Source organism: Tupaia chinensis, unplaced genomic scaffold (genome assembly GCF_000334495.1).
Source record: "Tupaia chinensis unplaced genomic scaffold, TupChi_1.0 Scaffold144326_1, whole genome shotgun sequence".
In the NCBI taxonomy this organism is placed as follows: domain Eukaryota; kingdom Metazoa; phylum Chordata; class Mammalia; order Scandentia; family Tupaiidae; genus Tupaia; species Tupaia belangeri.
In genome coordinates this window covers 368,229-374,958 of record NW_006204184.1, presented here as the reverse complement: position 1 = coordinate 374,958, position 6,730 = coordinate 368,229, and positions in this window count along the sequence as shown.

Here is a 6,730-nt window from a genome sequence, read left to right as displayed (position 1 = left end):
CAGGGGAGGCTAAGAGCCCGTGCCTGGGCGCCTGCCCCTCCCTCTGCCTGGGGAGACTAGCTGAGGGCTAGCTGCTGAGCTACCTGTCTTGGGGCCTCCAGGGCTGCCACGTTTGGACTCTCACCCCACTCTTCAGATCAGGCCACTGAGGCAGAGGAAGAATGGAAACCGTAAATGACCCTCGCCCTCCCGGGGCAGTTAGGAGCTGGGAAGGGGTGAAGAGGCCCTGGCCAGGCAGGGGGAGAAAGGAGAAGGCAAGCTACAGCTCTCTGCACTAGTTTTTCACGTCACCCACAAGCAGGAGTCCCCAGTACTGGGTTTTTGCAGTGCTCACCCACAAGAATGGTGCGACAGCGCGGCCTGCACCCAGAGCTGCCCCAGCACACACCCCAAGGCTCCTGCCTCCCACCCTCTGCCACATACACGCACATCTGCAGAAGTCTTGGCAGACAGGAAGCCACTGGGTCCGGTCGTCTGGGAACGGAGCACTGCTGCAGTCTACCACTTTCTTTTTAAATTCACTTATTACTCAGTTGTCCCTCTCCAGTCTCCCCTAACCCAGGACAGTGTGAGCGCATTTTTTCACTTTCATGACACTGACCTCTTGGAAGAGTCCTTGCAGAATGGCACAGAGCCTGGATTTGCCAGATCCCTTCATGGCAGTGACATTCAGGGTAAGGGTTTCCCAGGTGATGCCGTAGCCTCCCTGTGTTTGGCCAAGCCACCCACTGGGGATACTCGGTTTAATCACAAGTTCAAGACGGTGGGGGACCAGCAGCTAGTGTAAAGGCTATGTCACTGGACTCCCACATAGTCGACGGCAGTTTGAGTCCGGACCCAGTGGCTTAAACTCACGCCGGCCGCGTGTGCGTGCGTGCCCAAGATCCCCGGAGGAGAATGGAGGAGAAGGGATTGCAGTGTGGCCATCATCCCTGGGGGGTGATTTCTCGCTTTCTGTCTCTCTGTCTCTCTCTGTCTGGCGAGCGCATGAGCCCTAATGCGAAAACTTCTCCAAAAGAAAAAAAAGATGGTGGCAGAAGACCCCTCCATTGCAAACTGTGTTTCCCTTCTTGACTCACGAAGCAATTTGCGGTGAATATCCAGTCCCCACAACAACCCTTCATGCCCAGTGGTTTTATGCAGTGATGACCTGGATAGATTCATGCACTGGCTACAGAGTGCCTTCACGAGTTGCTCAGAGTTCTAGCACCCAGACAGCCAGCCCACCCCCGCCTCCTGTGTCCACCCTTTCTGACCACGGGGGCAGAAGAGACAGAGGTAGTAGCTGGGTAGGGGCAAAGGGGGACACAGGAGTGGCATGTCCATTGGCAGGGGTGTGGGCAGTGGGAAAGGAGGGCCAGTTAGCTGCACATGCTATGGAAGAACAGGTTATGCCACCCCCTTTTTCTTAAAGATTTTCGTTGTAGGGAGCAAGCACTCGCCAGAGAGACAGGAAGATCCCTTCTTCCCCAGTCTCCTCTCAGGATTTTGGGCACACACATGCACACACACCTGGCGTGGGTTTTAAGCCCACAGGTCTGGGACTTGAAGTACATGGGAGTCCAGCAACACAACCATTATGCCATCTGCTGGTCCCAGGTTATGTCCTTTGAAGCCCCACTTAGGCAATGAGCCCTGGAATTTTTTTTTTTCTTAAGAGATTTTTGCTATAGGGCGTGTGCACTCTCCAGAGAGACAGAGAGAGTCAGAGAGACAGAAAGCGAGAAATCACCCTCAGGGTGGGGACATGCCGCAATCCCTTCTCCATTCTCCTCTCGGGATTTTGGGCACACAAACACACGCCCGGCTTGAGTTTAAGCTGCTGGGTCCAGGACTCAAACCACAGTTGACGATGGATGTGGGAGTTCAGTGACACAACTATTTCACCATGTGGTGGTCCCGCAACCCCACTTTCGCAGCTCCTGAAAACATCTTCCCCCTGCTTCAGGCAGTACTTCTACCCCAGGCTCCAAGGAGGCCCAAGAGACAAGGCCAGCACCTGGCCCTCCAGCCCTCCCGCCTCCTGGGCTTTGCCCCTGTCTGGCTCTGGCCCCATTGCTGGTTACACTCCCTCCTGCACACCTCAGGGTCCTTGTCCTGTGTCTTTCTCTCCCATTAGTAGTAGAAAAAAGTAACAATGGACATTCTTCTGCCACTGGGCATCACCCCTAAATAACTAGCAGGCTGGCCTGGGAGCAGCCCCAGTGTGTGTGTGGGGAGGGGGTGTTGGGTCCTGCCATCCTCACCAAAACAAGCCTAGCAGCAAGTGCTCCACTCACTCCGGCGAACAGACTGAGGCGCGGAGGCACTGAGTGAGTGCCCCTGGTCACACCGCTCACCTGTGCTGCCCTGGCTGGCAGGAAGAAGGAAGGAAAGCAGCCTGCGAACCCAAGAGGCTCCTGAGCCCAGAGCTGAGCAGGTGTGCACGGGAGCTGGGCCAGGCTCGGGTCACTGTGGCGGAACTGCACGCATACCTGAATCCTCACCAGCATGAGGAGAGTGGCCACTCCTGTCACCCTCAAAGTGTCCTCCTGCCCCTTCCGTCAGTCCCTGCAGCCACAACCACTGATGTGCTGTGACTACAGGATTTCATTCCGATGGGTCACAGTCCTCGGGACTGTGGTAAGAAAGGAAGGGGCATTGGGGCATTTTACGAACTTGGGACAACAAGGCAAAGCAAGGTGACCCTGTCCAGGATGCTCTTTGCTCTGTTCATCCAATCCAGAACAACCGGCCCGACAAGCCCACAGCCCACAAAGGCTACAGGAAGGTTGAGGGCTCTGCAGAAGGGGGGGCCCTCCCCCACAGCTGCTAATCCTACAGCCTGTGCGCTGCTGTGCTGCACGTCCCTACCCCCACCAGGTGGTGGCTCAGCAAGAAGGAAGGTGCTGAGGGGCTGGAGGTGTCTGGCCTCCCTGGGGGTGGTCCTCCCCCGCTGCCTGCTGCTCCCTCGCAGGGCTGTTACTGAGCTTCCACCTCCTGTGGGCTGCAGGGGCGCCCGTGGCTAGGAGGACTGGCTGCACAGGCAGAAAAGGCACAGAATGTGGTGGGCAGTAGGTGCATGCCCCTCTTACCTTTGTGCCCTCCTCTTTTTCCTTTTTCTAGGTCTTAACGCCCTAAACCGGCCTCCTGATCACCTCAGTAGCTACAGGGAAGTGTTGAGCGAAATCCCACAGCCCTTCAGGACAAAACACTAAAACTGGGAATAGAAGGGAGATCCCTCCACCATCAAGGGCATCCATGAAAAGCCCACTGCCAATTTCACTCTCCCTGCTGAGACCGGAAGCTTTGGCTCTCCCAGCTCAGGACGAGGTGAGGAGGCCCACTCCCACAACTCCCCAGCATGCTGGGGGCAGGGTCCTAGCCAGGGCCAACTGGCAAGAAAAGGCAAACAGCATCCACATTTGGGGGGAGTCAGACTCTCTTCTCCCCAAAGCCGCGAAAAAACCCCCTACAAGACTCTCAGAGCTACCAGCAGCTTCCGCAGGTCAGGCCACTGGGCCACTGGGCTTTAACACGACATCAAGACTGCACGCCCCCGCTCAGGAGCGATTTAACAAATGGAAAGAAGGCCCATGGTCATACTCCACAAACTGCTCGACAAAGCCACCGTGAGCTCTGGAGTAAAATTCACAAGGAGACCCAGGGGACCCAGAAGAGACTGAAGCACCTTGAAGAAGTACAGAGTCCGCAGGAGGCACTAGACTCCCACACGGCTGACTGCAACCTGGCAGCTTGCTTCCTCATTCTCCCTCTCTCTCTCTGTGGTCAACTATGAAAATAATAAATACATTTAGAGAAACAAGTAAAAGAGCGAGAGAAAGAAGTATGGAAGCGGAGGACTCCCGCCTCCCGGTTTCCAATCCCGGTTCAGCTGCACGTGGTAGTGGTAGTGGTAGTGGTAGAGGTACTGGCCTAAGGACAGGCAACCCTCAACAAAGCAGGTATGCCACGGCCAATAAGCACATGAAAGGGCAGGGCGCTTGCCTGCACTGTGCTGCCAGGAAATGCAAACTGAAAGCACTTCGCACCCAGTAGGGTAGCCATACTAAAAAACTGGGAACCTAGAGATGCTGGCCAGGATGTGGGTGTTCCTGGCTGGTGCACGGTGGGGAGCAGGGGAGAATTTGCTGGTTCCACAAAAGATTAAACAGAGGATTGCCATTGGACCCAGCTATTCCCAGAAGACCTGAAAGTAGCAGGGATCAGGACTGACACCCTACACTGATGTTTCCCGCAGCCGGCGGCGGAAGCCACCCAACCGCCCAGACGGGCTAACGGATGCATGTTGTGTGGTAATTACACAATGCAAGTTTGTATGGCAAAACGAAATTAGCAGTGACACACGCTACACCATGGATGACCCTTGGAAAGGTGCTAAGCAGCAGGAGTCAGACACAAAGGTTATACACTGTAATTCCCGCTCCTGTCAACTGTGCGAAAGGACAAGGTAGAGGGGCGGGTGCTGCAGGCTGAGAGGGACCATGAGGACGGGGCCGCCCCATAATGGGGAAAGACTTGCTTGCTCTTCTAGTTTTTGCCAAAGGGCTCATGTGCTTGCCAGAGACGGGGAGAGAGAGAGTGAAAGTAAGAAACCACTCCAGGGGGGTGGACACGCCTCAATCCATCCTCCTCTCAGGATTTTGGGCACACGGGCACGCACCCAGCATGATTTTCAACCCACTGGGTCCGGGACTCGAAGCACGCAATCAGCCACACAGGACTCAGCCAGCCCTAGGGTTCCATTTAAGGTGATAGAAATGCTCTGGGATTCAAGAGTGGTAGCAGCATGGGGCCGGCAGGTGGCTTGGCAGTTAAAGGTGATGGATTCCCACATGGCCTGGGGACGTGCTTTCTCCCTTTCCCTTCCTCTCTCTGTCCCTGTCTGTTCAAACTGAAAATAATAATGACTAATGGAATTAAATAAGGAAATACATCTTTAAAAATAAGAGCATGATAATGGCTGCACAGCTTTGTGAGGGGATGTACTAGTACCCACTGCACTGTAAAAGGCTGATTTGAGGGCCATCAGTGATGTGCTTAAGGTGGGCTCCCACATGACGGCTGGAGAGCGCAGAGTGATCATGGCGTGGCCATTGCCATTCCCGGGGGTGTGGGGGTGTGACTCCTCACTTTCCCTCTGTGTCTGTCTCAGGCACACACGTAAGCTGTGGGAATTACACTAAGTGCCGTAAGGCCGGGTCTCCGGGGTCTAGGAGGTGGTTCCAGGGTAGAGGAGCCATAAGGAAAGCATGGCAGATGCACACGAGTGTTCTCCAAAGGCAGGCCCAAGGGCTACTGCACGTCTCACTGGGTCCCTCACTCTGCCCTGGCGCAGAGGCCACGAGCAGGCGTGGGAGAAGTCACTCAGGGACACAGGGTGGCACTCACGGAGATAGGGGCTGCCTGGCACAGTGTCCAGGAAGCTGATGGTGTTTGGGACTGAAGTTCCCTCCTCCTGGGCTTCTGCTCTCTAGAAGGGCAGTCGCCCAGAACAGCATGTGGCTTTCAGTATTTTGCTGTTCGATTCCCTTTTGTGCCCCTAATTTTCTTTTTAATTTATTTTAGTTTCCTATATGGTGCGTGTGCTTGCTGGAAGAGGGAAAATGAGAAATCCGCCCCCAAGGTGCATGTCCACGCCACATTCTCCTCTTGGGATTTTGGTTATGCGCGTGCCTGGTGTGATAAACTGCCCAGGTCGGGACCCAAACAGTGCCGGGATCCAGTCAGCTTAACCTCCATACCGCGGGCTGGCCCTGTTCCCCCTACGATAAAGGACGGTTCTGCTGTTAAAACTCCATCTCATCTCCAGTCTTGGGAAGTTTTGTGGCCAGCCCTCTGGAGCGTTCTCCCCAGGGAAGATTCAGAGCACCAGCCGCTGTGGCCCTCCTCCGTTGGAGGTAGCCAGGCCCAGGGCAAATATCCCACCAGGGAGACCTCTGAGCTCTCTGGAGGAGGAGGAAGGCACAGTCCCCAACTCTCCCACTCAGGTCCACTCAACCCCCCATGGAACCTCTGGGGAAAGGGTCGCCAGAGCCTCCCACCCGCACTCCCGCAGGCCCACAGTGCGGCCTCCAAGAAAGTGCTAAGCCAATACTTCTGCAGGAAGTCCAGTACAGTTGCACTGGGAACACTGGCCCTTGGATGGACGACCCCGGAAGGGAAGCAGTGAGTATGGGACCTAGTCCCCGTGAACAAACCAGTCCAACCATGCCACCCCCTCCCCAAGCCGCAGCGCCGTTGAGATTCCAAATGAGGCCCCCGAGGTCCCAGCCTGGGTCATTCCAGGACCCTAACCCTTTAGGGAAATGGCAAGGGCCAGGCAAGGTTTGAGAACAGCGAGCACAAGAGACGAGAAGCAGCGGCCCTGGGAGGCGAGGGCGGCAGACGGGAAAGGCGAAGGGCCCCCACGCAGGAGAAGGGACGAGACCTGTGCTCCCCTCCCCCTCTGCCCGCTCGGTGGCCTGGGAACTGCGCTCACCTCACCAAGGTCGAGTTCTCCTGGCCTCAAGCCCCTCATTCAATCCTTTTCTTCCGCCGTCCCAGCCAGTGAAGGGCAGCCAGTGAAGGCAGGGGTTCCCCCTATTCCTCTAAGGGCTCCACCCCCCGTCCCCGTTCTCTTCAGCCAACACCCCTCCCGCATGCACGTCGCTTCCCGATTGTAACCAATAAACCCTGGAGTTGAAGCCAGAGCCGCTAAACGCATACCTGTCTGCGCCCGCGTCTGCAC